This window comes from Procambarus clarkii, chromosome 43 (assembly GCF_040958095.1).
Source record: "Procambarus clarkii isolate CNS0578487 chromosome 43, FALCON_Pclarkii_2.0, whole genome shotgun sequence".
Classification (NCBI taxonomy): Eukaryota; Metazoa; Arthropoda; class Malacostraca; order Decapoda; family Cambaridae; genus Procambarus; species Procambarus clarkii.
The window spans coordinates 6,957,455-6,970,534 of NC_091192.1; the positions used below are offsets into that span (position 1 = coordinate 6,957,455).

Consider the following 13,080-nt stretch of genomic DNA (forward strand, 5'->3'; position numbering starts at 1 on the left):
CGAGGTTTAAGTCTCTGCCCTTTTCACACTCGTGGAGTGTTCAACGTTCAGGAAGACAGCCTGTCATGCTTTATTAATCTTTCCACGGAGTGGATGGTAGATTCCGCCTCTTTCCTTTCTTGGATGTGTGGGTATCCGGAGGTGGACCTCTTCACATCGGCATGGTCTCGGCATCTCCCATCGTCCATAGCACAGTTCCCCGACTGCAATGACTTCACAGTGGACTCTTTTTGGCAGGACTGGTCGCAGTGGGGGGTTCCTGTATCTCTTTCTTCCAGTCCAGCTGTTGTTCCGGGTTCTGACTCAGATTGAATCCTATCAGGGAAGGGAGATTCTCCTGGCCCATGTTGACAGGCCCAGCCTTGGTTTCAGGCACTGCTTGCTTGGTGTCCAAACCCAGGTGTTTTTCTGAGGTTCCGCCTCTTTCAGCAGGTCGGACCGGTAAGGTACCTCGCTGGTTCGATAAGAGGGATGATAAGAGGGATGCGAATGTATTGCCATTTGTATAGTGATCGGGTGGCTTCTTTGATGGTGTCCCACCTGCGGTCTTCGTCACAGCAACAGTATCAAGTTTCTTGGCGGTCGTTCTATCATCTCCTTTCCCTTTGTCTGAGTCGGTTAAGGTTGTCTTGGCTTTTCCTGAACTGGCATTTTATGCCAAAAATGCCAGTCCATGGCATGGACTGGCATTAAAATGTAAAAAAAATGGCATTTTATTATCGTGCAGTGTTGGCGGAGTCGCTGCAGCTTGCATTTGGGGTGGATGTCACTTCTGCTTCGTTCTGCAAGCTCTCTCATTTGGTTTTCTGGGGAAGCCCCTTCAGCTCCCAGGAGCTAACCAGGCTGATATGAATGTATTAGACCATGGCATCAATCAATGCGCATGGAGTTCTAGGCCTACTGGGGACCACGAGCCAGAACCTGGCCCCCCTCAGAGAGGCATGAGGAGCAATGGTCTATAGAAACCCCTATGTGGTTGGAAGCATTCTATGTCTGCCATCAACATGGTCAGGCACCCAGAAAGGTAAGCACCCCAAAACAAACCCCTATTCTGGTTAACGCTTTGGCGTGCCCCGCCCACCACCCCTCAACTGTGCGATTTGGGTCCCAGAATTTCACAGGAGCGCGCGTTAATTCTGAAAAGTGTATACTCTCTTCAACTTTGTCACCTTAATTCTCGTCCTACGAGATTAAATTTGGTATCATTGTATTCGCAATAGAATTCTCTACAGCACTAAATGCATATAAACTCCAAAAGCCCGGCTAATTACCCGCATCAAACAGAGAAAGTGCGAATGAGTTAACCAGGAGCACAAAAGCGATAAAATGTGTTCACTCTTTTCACTCTGGTCACCTCAATTTTCGTCCTAGGTCTTTCATTTTGGTCTCAATGGGTTCGCAATAGAATTCTCTAGAGGAACATTAGCATATAAAATAAAAAACCTGGTCATGCTCCACCCGCCGATGAGTTGAAGACGGGCCACGCGTTAACCGCGAGTGAGCGCCTAGATGCCTTCCAGCTACACTCCCAATTCCTGCCCACAAATGTTTAGTATTTAGTATTTTAGTATATGTAGTATTATAGTTTAGTATTTTTTGTGTAGTAGTTGTACGTCACATAAGCATTGTAGATAGCCATTTGCACAAAATAGATGGTCATTTTCTTCATCCATTTGTGAATTTTCCTTATGAAGTATAATATTTGATCATTTGGTCAAAGTGATCAACACCTTTCATGTTTGTATTGTAGTCACAGATTGCATTCGGCTTGTTGACAGTTACCAAACAGTCCCAAAAAAATCGGATAAAAACCTGATTTTTGGCGATTATTTTAGTGGATGACGCAATACTGCATCATCCCCGAGATTACCGACAGTAAACGGATGATGCAATGCTGTGTCATGCCCGGACTAAAGTGTTAAAATATTGCTACTGAAGGCCGAACTTATAGACAGAACTCCCAAATGAAAACGAGCAAACGATCATGACTTCACCATGTCGCCACGCAGCTGTCTGTGCAACCCCCCTCCTCCCCAGGAGGGGAAAGGGGGAGTCCCAGATCCCCGTGCCAGCTAGCCACCCTGCAGTTTTGTGGCTGATGTGAACTTGCAAGGTCGTGCATCTCTGAATCCTGTCTTTCCAGTTCTTTGCCTTATGGTGTGGTGCTGGCTTATTGGTGGTACGCGAGCCAAGAGCTGTTTCACAAGTACTCGAGCAGCATGCGCTTAAGGTCTCCTTCCCTAGGTGCATTATAAGTACTGCCCTTGGGGCCACCTTCCCCAAGTCACCTTGGGGTGAGTTCTCCGCAAGGTCTTTGCTGCTCAGTGATTGACCGGCCTTGGAGTCAGCTGGGGTGTTCTTGCACTACTGTTTGCCTCTGGGTAGGGGGTAGTTTCATCACTAATTGGGGCACCGGGTACTGTGCAGCTAGCTATCACCTCTCATGGCGTCTGGCTCTGTTCCACCTGGGTACATTATCCTCTTGTGGGGTTTTTTCTTTTGTTTTTGTTTTCCTGCCTGGTAGGGGGAAACTGTCCCTTGGTTTTGGTCACACCCAATTATATCTTGGTGGTCTTCCATATGGCCCTTGTGAGTGTACACATCCTGGGAGGGTTCAGCTTATGCAGTTTGATTGGTAACTTTGGGTGCCGGTTAGCAGTACCCTGCCTGGTCTTTCCTTAGCAAGATTACGTGACTAAGGGCCCTGGGAAGCACCCCCTGGGTCTGATGGATGTGACCCCTGGGTCCCCTCTTGCTTCGTGTGGGTTTGAAGGTTGCTCTGACCCCTTGTCTCAGAGTGACATTCACCGGTAATTACCTAAGTGTAATTACAGGATGAGAGCTACGCTCATGGTGTCCCGTCTCCCCAGCACTCTTTGTCATATAACGCTTTGAAATTACTGACGGTTTTGGCCTCCACTACCCTCTGAGTTAACTTGTTTCAACCGTCTACCACTCTGTTTACAAAAGTGAATTTTCTTATATTTCTCCGGCAGCTTTGTTTCGTTATTTTAACCCTTACACTGCTCAGGGGTCCTGGGGACATTTACACCCCTGTGCACAAGAAAAAAAAAATTCAAAATTTTTTTTCCGTCTATTAAACTTGTTAGTTTGTGTCCCCTGAGCACGGGAAAAATAAAAAAAAATCGTAGGTGACATATTTTGGGCGCAATTGACCGAGGAAGTCTGGCAAAAAGTGGGCATTGACAGAGCGGTCGTCAGACCCGGTCAGCGTCACCCGCGCTGACAGGTGGGAGTTGCCACAAAGATGATATTACCTAATTGTTTCAATGTTTAGCCCTTACACTGCTCAGGGGTCATATGGACATTTACACCCCTGTGCGCAAGAAAAAAAAAATTCAAAAATTTTTTTTCGTCTTCTAAACATGTTAATTTGAGTCTCCTGAGCATGGGAAAAATAATAAAAAAATTCTATTATACATACCAATGACACAATTGAGCCGAGAAGTTGGCCGATGACGTCACAGATTGTGAGCGCTCAAGGGTGCTGCGTCAGCCAGCTGTCACTCACGGCCGCTCGCGCGGCCCGAGTTGCCGCGAATTTATTTTCGCGGAATTATTTACAGTATTCTTGGGTCATTTTACTCCAATTTTTTTCGCTAGTATTGTTCCAGTTATTACCACTAGACGTTGTATTATAATAAAACTGGTATAAACTCACTAGGCGTTCACATATTAGTGTCACAAGTATGCCCACCAAAATGGTATAATTTACAGAAAATATTCAATGTATTTGGGGTTTTTTCAATATAAACACAAAAATAAACTTGATATGTACATTTATTTACCAAAGAATTACACATTTAGTACTCCAGGAGACTGTGATACTGTGCGAAACAGTCGATATGGCACAGAGGGACGGCACACGCTTCGCACCATGTCAACACCAATTTGCGTTTCTGTGGCCTCAATTTGGTACTGGAACACACAACACACCGACGCTGGCCTGCTGCACGAGCTCCAGTTGGTGGTAATTTCTTGATTTGATGTATCAGAAAGGCCTCCCTGTAAGCGAGCCTGGGTGCAGGAGCATGGTTCAGTATTGGGTCTCGAATGGGTCTTTGTATACCAGGTGTGTCCTTGCCAAATTTACCTAGCAACTGTTTCACAACTTGGAAACTGAACGAACGGAAATATGGTTTTCTACCTGTCTTCACAAGAAACATATTGTAACTGTTCAGCATTGTTACATCAATAAGGTGAAAAATCATTTTCTTTGTCCACTTCACTGTTTTACGTACACACTCTACAGCACCCACCATCATGTCACATTTATCAACTAAACGCATGTTGATGTTGTAGTCCATCACACAATCTGGCTTGTATATTATTTGCTTTGTTGTTCTGTTCACCTTGCCACTGTCTACCATTGTACCAGGGTGAATGGTGGTCAACATGTTCACTTCACGTCTGTCTTTCCACCGCACTGAAAGCATTGCACCACTTTTCCTTACCTCGCAGTCACCTACTTGCATAGCAGTATCAAACACAGGCATTTCCTTTCGTTTTGGCTTTACTGTTCCACACACTCCAGTCTTATTATCCAGCAAGAATTTCGTTAGCAAGGGACTGGTATAATAGTTATCTGTGTACAATATGTGGCCCTTGTTCAGATATGGTGCAAGCAGTGACTTCACCACACTACCTGAGAAGCCATGTTCGTCATTAGCAGGAATATCTATATTTGTGGCTGAATAAAGTATCATGTGTAACACCATTCCTGATTCACAGTCACAGAGCACAAAGAATTTCAGTCCAAATCGGTGACGTTTTGAGGGAATATACTGCTTGAAGGCAGCACGTCCTTTGAAAAGCACCAGGGATTCATCAATAACCAGCTTCTGAGCTGGAACGTAGTAATCTCGGAACTTTCCAATCAGGTCATTTAGCACGTGCCTCACTCTCCAAAGCCTATCATCCTGTGTCTCGTCAGCATTATTTGCAAAATGAATGCACCGTAGGATCAACAGAAATCTGTCTCGGGACATATATTTCCCAAACAATGGTGTTGGAACAGAGTTGTCTTTGCTCCAATAATCTGAAATTACGTGTTTCACACAATGTTTCATCAACATGCAAATTGCAAAAAACACATACATCTCATCAACAGTTGTCTCTTTCCAACGCTGTAGTCGCGAAAATTCTGAAACTTCCTCACCTTCGATGAGATCATCCGCAAGTCTATTCGTTTCGTGAACAATGTGTTTCATTAGCGGCTCATCGAAATACGCAGTAAAGAAGTCCATTTCACACATTTCGTCACCAGTATCAGGGAAAAGATCAGTAATTCCCACATCTCTGTTATCAAAGTCGGGAATTTGTGGGACAAAATCTTCCCCATCACTCCACACACACAAACCTGCTGCCTTCCGAGAGCCATTAGCTGCACCACGGCGAGGAATCCGGGGACCAGGAGCTGAAGCACGCCTTGTAGCAGTAGGGGCAGGAACGGTAGATGAGGAAAAAGATGTGGAACATGAGGGAATTTGTTCCTCATTGTCGCCATATTGTCCCATGCGGCGGCGCTTGGCTGGGCGGGCAGCTGAGGCGGCGAAACTTGTACTGGCACTGGGGGTAACACTATTCTCCAACTCTTCATCACTAAAGCCTGAGAAAGATTCACTTGTTTCAGACTCGTCAATTGTATCATAAACGTGCAGTGGTATAGATGAACGATGTGCTTGGGCGCGGGGCGGTGTTGAGTGGTGTTGAGTAGCAGCCTCGAGAGGCATCCTCACCCTCGTGGCACCCACATGTTCCCCCTCACTATCCGTTGTTTCGATTTCTTCTGGCTGGGTATAATCTTCATCTATATCTGAGTCGTCAATATCAGACTCATCAACGTCCTTGAACAATTCATCTGCAATTTCGTCTTCGGTCAAGGACTGCGCGGCGCGGAGCGCTGGGCGAGGTCGCACGCTGGGTCGTGATGCGCTCGCCATGGTGTCTGGCCACTAACTAAGGCCTGTGAAACAAAGGAGGCCTGCTCTGGATTTTTTTTCAAAATGGCGTCTGTTTACAATCGCCCCTGGCTACGGTATGGGTGACCCCTTTACACCGCGGGACGTTTGAATCGTGCCTGGCACGCTTTGGCGTATATATACGCCATGCGCACGGTGGGACATGTTACTCATGGCGTATATATACGCCATGCGCAGTTTAAGGGTTAGGGAGCCGGTCGGCCGAGCGGACAGCACGCGGGACTTGTGATCCTGTGGTCCTGGGTTTGATCCCAGGCGCCAGCGAGAAACAATGGGCAGAGTTTCTTTCACCCTATGCCCCTGTTACCTAGCAGTAAAATAGGTACCTGGGTGTTAGTCAGCTGTCACGGGCTGCTTCCTGGGGGGCGGAGGCCTGGTTGAGGATCGGGCCGCGGGGACACTAAAGCCCCGAAATCATCTCAAGATAACCTCTCAAGAAGATGTCTCCAATTGATTTTTTCTTAGTTTTTTTGCAGTAATATTATTCAATAGTGTGTATTGTAATATATTTATATAATAAAAGTGGTGAATAATTGCTATACTCAAAAGTATGATGTGCATATTAGTGATTCAATTATTATGTTTATAAAACAATAAACAAATAGTTTTGCTGCTATTACACTCTATACACAGGTTATATATAAGTATCTGCATGTTTTGGTCACCATAACGAACCACTAAGTTGGTATTGAGAGTCGAAAAGCAACGAGGAGTTACCGCCACACACCAGCCAGCCACTCGCTGCCACTCCCTCAACACACGCACTAAACTTTCTCCCCCAACAATACCATTTGTGGTGTTATTACACTATATACAGACGTTATATATAAGTATGTATATATTTTGTTCACCACAACTGTACAGCTAAGCTGATATAGTTAGTTCAGGCACTAAGAGTCGTCGCTATACACAGATGGCGGCTCCCCCACTCATTCAAGGTCACACGCACCAAACTTTCTCCCCCAACAATACTGTTTGCAGTGTTATTACCCTATATACACATATTATATATAAGTATCTACATGTTTTATGCACCGTAACTGTACACCTAAGCTTGTAGTGCGCCCAAAGAGCATAGTGGCCACCCTCTAAACAGCTAGACAAATCGTGCAGACGACGTCACCTCAGTCACCCATATGGCTCCTCCCAGCATAATCCTTTTGCTGTTATTACACTAATACACACATTATATATAAGTATCTACATTTGTGTTCACCATAGAGAACCACTGACCTGGTATGGTGAATGCAAACAATAACAGGTAGCCACACAGTCAGTAAACGATGCTGTCTCCCTCCGTCTCTCAGCATCACTCCTCCCACAGCGCTAATTATTACAACAATCCTGCTATTATCACAACTCTGGTTATTTATATCACAGTCATGGGTCATCTGTAATATTGTCACTGCTAAATAATAACAATTATATATTTATTTTGACATTTTTCGGCGATGCTGTGGTCACAAGCTGAACAGCAATGCTGTTCGCTCATGCTGCATGCGCCAGCCTTGGTTGCTCCAACAGTACTGTGCCTCTCACACCTGAGAATATTGCCCACGATTTTTTTTTAAAATGGCGTCTGTTTACAAGAGCCCTGAGGAAGCTAATGTGAACCCCCGTGTAGCCGCGGGCCATTTGAATCAGGCCTGGCACCCTATGGCGTATATATACGCCATGTGCACCGTGGGACATGTTACTAAGGGCGTATATATACGCCATGCGCAGTTTAAGGGTTAAATCTATGACCTCTTGTTCTTGAAGTTTCCGGTCTCAGGAATTCTTCCCCATCAATTTTATCGATTCCTGTTCCTATTTTGAACGTAGTGATCATATCGCCTCTTTTTCTTCTATCTTCTAGTTTTTGCATATTTAATGCCTCTAACCTCTCCTTGTAGCTCTTGTCCTTCAGTTCTGGGAGCCACTTAGTGGCATGTCGTTGCACCTTTTCCAGTTTGTTGATGTGCTTCTTAAGATATGGGCACCATACAACTGCTGCATATTCCAGCTTTGGTCTAATAAAAGTCGTGAACAATTTCTTTAGTATTTCTCCATCCATGTATTTAAAAGCAATTCTGAGGTTAGAAAGTGTAGCATAGACTCCTTGCACAATGTTCTTAATGTGGTCCTCAGGTGACAGTTTTCTATCTAGAACCACCCCTAGCCCTTTCTTTGTCAGAATTCTTTAAAGATTTCTCACATAATTTATAGGTTGTGTGGGGGTCTATGTTCTCCAATTCCACATTCCATAACATGGCATTTATTCACATTAAATTCCATTTGCCAAGTGTTGCTCCATATACTTGTTTTGTCCAGGTCTTCTTGAAGGGCATGACAATCATCTAGGTTTCTTATCTTCCCTATTATCTTAGCATCATCAGCAAACATGTTCATGTAATTCTGTATTCCCACTGGTAGATCATTTATGTAGAAAATGAACATTACCGGTGCAAGAGCTGAACCCTGTGGTACTCCACTTGTGACATTCCTCCAATCCGATACCTTGCCTCTGATTACGGCCCTCATTTTTCTGTCAGTTAGGAAATTTTTCATCCATGTTAGAAGCTTACCTGTCACTCCTCCAATATGTTCCAGTTTCCAGAACAACCTCTTATGGGGAACTGTCAAAAGCCTTTTTTAGGTCCAGGTAGATGCAGTCAACCCAACCATCTCTTTCCTTTAAAATCTATGTGGCTCGATCATAAAAACTGAGTAAGTTCGTTACACAGGATCTTCCAGATCGAAAACCATACTGTCTGTCTGATATTATATCGTTTTCCTCCAGGTGTTCTACCCATTTAGTTTTAATTATTTTTTCCAATATTTTGACTATTACACTTGTCAGTGATACATGTCTATAATTAAGGGGGTCTTGCCTGCTTCCACTTTTGTAGATTGAAACTACGGTAGCCTTTTTCCACACATCAGCTACAACTCCTGTACACAGGGATGCCTGAAAAATCAGTTGAAGTGGAATGCTGAGCTCAGGTGCACATTCTCTCAGAACCCATGGTGAAACTCCATCTGGACCAACTGCTTTGTTCTTACTTAGCTCCTTGAGCATTTTTTCCACTTCGTCTCTGATAATGCGACAATATCTGGGACCCTAATATCTGTGACAATATCTGGGACCCTAATATCTGCGACAATATCTGGGACTGTGTGTGTGTGCACATGTGTATGTGCATACGCATGTGTGTGTGTAACATACCCTGTGTATATACATAATATATATGTATATGTATGTGTATGTATACTTTTTCTTTCGGAAAGGGCTCTGTTCCCTTCTCTGTTGACGGGGCGCTGGGGGAGCAGCCTGCTCTGCTGACTCTCGCATAGTCCTGCAGTTAGTGGGTGCTGTTGGTTGTCTTTCGGCCTCTGGTGGCGGAAATGGACGACTTCTTCCCCTTCTGGGGGGTTCGGGGCTGGCGGGGTGGGCTTCTTCCCTTTCTGGGGGGTTCGGGGCTGGCGGGGTGGGCTTCTTCCCCTTCTGGGGGGTTCGGGGCTGGCGGGGTGGGCTTCTTCCCCTTCTGGGGGGTTTGGGGCTGGCAGGGTGGGCTTCTTCCCCTGCGCTTCATCATGTCATCTTCGTGGGTGCATTGGACGTGGTCGATCCGCCCCATCCTTCTGCGGTTCCCGTCTGCTCTATGCAGACATGGGCCTTCGAATCTGCGGTTCTTCTGGACTTCTTCAGTCTGCGCCCTGGATTCTATGCCCTCATCGGAGGACTGTTGTTTCCTGTCCGGCTTCTGTTGGGGCTGGGTGCCTGGTTGGTGGCCCTGGACCTCCAGGTCAATTCTTGGCACGATCCTCTTCAGTTTTCCGGGACTGGCACAGTTGGTGGTGGGGCTTCAGGCTTACCGTTTTTGTTGCCTTCCCTAATTTGTAATTGGCACTAGGTGTATTTATGCATCTTTACTGGATCTTGGTGCCCTGTCTGAGTCTGCTTGGGATTCGGTGTCTGGCCTACCTCGACGACTGGCTGGTGTGGGCTCCCAGTCGGTCCGCTTGTCTGCTCGCCAGGGGTGTGGTTCTTTCCAGATCGTCGGGTTTGGTTTCCTGGTGATCTGGAGGCCGTTCCATCTGTTTCTGTCCCGGGTTCGGACCTGGCTGGGTCTTGTTTAGGGCTCTTGGGCCGCTCCTTGTCTTTCCCTCCAGAAGCGTTGCTGCGGCTGTGGTCCCGCCTTCAGCTGTTCATGAGGGGATCCCGGGCTGCTTGGCGGTTGCTCGAGCAGTTGTGCGGGAGTCTGAACTTCGACGTGCTGGTCTGCCCATGGGGTCAGGTTTGGCTTCGGCGTCTTTTTGGTTCCTTCGGAGATTTCCCTTCCGCCTCTCTTGCAATCGTTGGGTTCGTTTTTCCGGGGATCTTGTGTTGGTTCAGGGGTTCCATGCCTTGGCACCTCCCCGAGCCTTCACTCGATGAGTTCATGGACGGGTCATCTCTCGGCTGGGACTTTGTGACCAGTGCTCACCTGGTCGGTCAGGGATGGTAGGGTCTGTCCGTCCATCGGGCTAACAGCACGGTTCGGGAATTCGTGGCTGTCTGGTTTGCGCTTCGGAGGGTTTGGGTCACTCGGTGCTCTACCATTCAGCTCCATTCGGACTGTTCTCTGGCAGTTCTTTTCCGGAACCACAGGGTTTCTCTTAGGTGTTTGACCTTTGGGGTTGGTTCCTTCGAGTGGCTCGTTTGCTGGATTCTCGGGGTTTGGCTAACTTTGAGGGTCATGTCCGGGGTGTGTCCTGCATCCTGGTGGACAGCTGTCTCGGTTCATTCCTCTGTTACCGGATTGGCCAGTCGTCGCCGATTCGTTTTGTTGGCTCTGCTGGACGTATGGACTCCTGGCCATTGACGTCATCGAGTCGGCGTGGTCTAGGCGTTGCTCATTCTATGTGGCGCCCTAACCCGCCTGCGAGGCGTTCATGGTGGATGCCTTTCGGCAGGACTGGTCGAGGTGGGGGTACCTGTTCGTCTTCTCCTGGTCCAGCTGTTGCTTCGGGTTCTGGCTCGGTTGGAGCCCATTCTCACGAGAGTAGTCCTTATGGTCCCTTGGTGGCCGGCCCAGCTTTATTTTCAAAAGCTGTTTGATAGGTGTCCGAACCCGGGGCATTTTCCCGCGGCTCCGTTTTTTTTGGTGGGCCGGACAGACCCTGTACGTAACTGGTTCGACCTTCTCGGCTCTTCGCGTCTGGAATTTTGACTTGGGTATTACCTTTGGTGTGGTGATCAGGTAGCTCTGTGTCCCACCTGCGAGCTTCGTCTCAGAAACAGTATGACGTTCCTGGTGTTTCTATGCACTTTTTCTTGCTCTTCGTAGGTTGTTTTCTCTTCGTAGGTTGTCTTCTCTTTCGCATCGGGTTGTCTTGTCTTTTCTTGTTTTTTTTCAGGACTTCAGTTATTTGATGTTTCTTACTGTCGCCTCGTTTTGTGCGGTGCTGACGGAGCCGCTCCAGCTTGCGTTCAGGGTGGACGTCACATCTGCCCCGTTTCGTACGCTTTCTTGTATTTTGTTTCACCTCCGGCCTGCTCATGCGTCGCCTGAGCCGTCCTGGTCCTTGATCAGGGTGCTTTCTTATCTTCTCGTCAGTTTGTGGTAGCCCCTTTGGTTCAGGTTTCTGCTCTTTGGTACTGGTGGTAAGTTTGTACGTTTGCAGCCTTTCTCCATCCTTCTGGCGACGGTCGAGACGGCTGCTTTCCGGAGGGGTTCGTGGGTTATTGATGCTTGATTGGTTCGGCTGGGGGTGCGTCCTGTGTTGTCCGGTTGCACTTTTTTGCCAATACCTGCGTACCGTGTCTGGTGATGCGCTTTGGATTGATCCGGTTCCCCTTGTTCCCTGTTTCAGGGCTCGGGTCTCCCAGGTCGTCCGCAGAGTTTTTAAGTCTTCCAGCCTGCGGTCTGTCCTTGCGCCCGTGCTGTTTGGACGTTTGCAGCTTTTACTGATGTGTTGGTGACGTCTAGGGCTCATTTCGGGCACAGGAATTTGAGGGTCGCACAGATTCTTGGCCGCCCATTCTTTATGCGCGTCTGCTCCTGTGCGTTCTTGTTGCCTTGGGTCGCAGGTTGCAGCCTGTTGTCTCGGCTTCACGTTGCGGAGTTTGTGGCCGCTGCCTCCTGGGTCAGTCCTTTCTTTTCCATCTCTTTGGGTATGAAGCTCCAGGGAGCCGTAGGGGGCTCCCCACAGAAAACCAGCGTTTAATGTAATGAAACTCCATTTTCTGGGTGAGCCCCGGAGGCTCCCTGGCAACCCTCCCTCCCTCCCACCAGTCAGCGGTTTTTTCGCGTTGGCTGTAGCTTAGGTTCCGAAATGATGCTAGGCAGCCAGTGCGGTAGGTCCGGGGCTTCCCCCTCACCCTCTCGGGGCAGGGAGGGCTGCATGGACGATCGGCGCGGCAGTAAAGTGTGATGTTTGCTTGTTTCCTTGGGATTGTAGGGAGTTTCCACCTCTCTGTTTGTTTTTTTGTTTTAGTTTTTTACCATGTGGGGTTTGTTTTATGCCTACCTTTCTGAGTGCTAACCCAGGTCGATGGCAGATAAGGAAAACCCCAACCACAAGGGGGTTTTCCAGGGCCATTACTCCTTGAAACCTCTCTGAAGGGGCCAGGTTCTGGCGCTGGTCCCTGGTAGGTCTGAACTCCTTAGCTAATGTCCCGGTCTAATATAACATATATTAGCCCGATAAGCTCCAGGGAGCCTCCGGGGCTCACCCAGAAAATGGCATTTCATTACATTCAACGCTGGTTTTTTGACGCGGGTTTAACCCTTAAACTGCGCAACGCGCCTGCAGGCTCACGTCTGGTTTACGCAACGCGCCTCCGGGTATTTGTATTTTTCACGTTCCATTCAAAACTCCCGCGGCTACATGGGGTTCACATCAGCTTCCTCAGGGCTCTTGTAAACAGACGCCATCTTTAAAAAAAATCGTGGTCCACATTCCCGGGTGTGGGAGCCTCAGTAGTGTGTGAGCAACCAAGGCTGGCGCTCGCAGCATGAGCGCACAGCACTGCTGTTCAGCATGTGACCACAGCATCGCCTAATAATGTCAAAATATATATATAACTTGTATTATTTAGCTATGATAGTGT

General features: G+C 47.5%; 1 protein-coding gene across 5 annotated transcripts in view; it reads left to right on the forward strand.

Moving 5' to 3' along the window:
* The window catches only part of LOC123755734 (uncharacterized), a 318,192-nt gene that overhangs the window by 247,198 nt on the left and 57,914 nt on the right, over positions 1–13,080 (forward strand). The gene's annotated exons all lie outside the window — the stretch shown is intronic.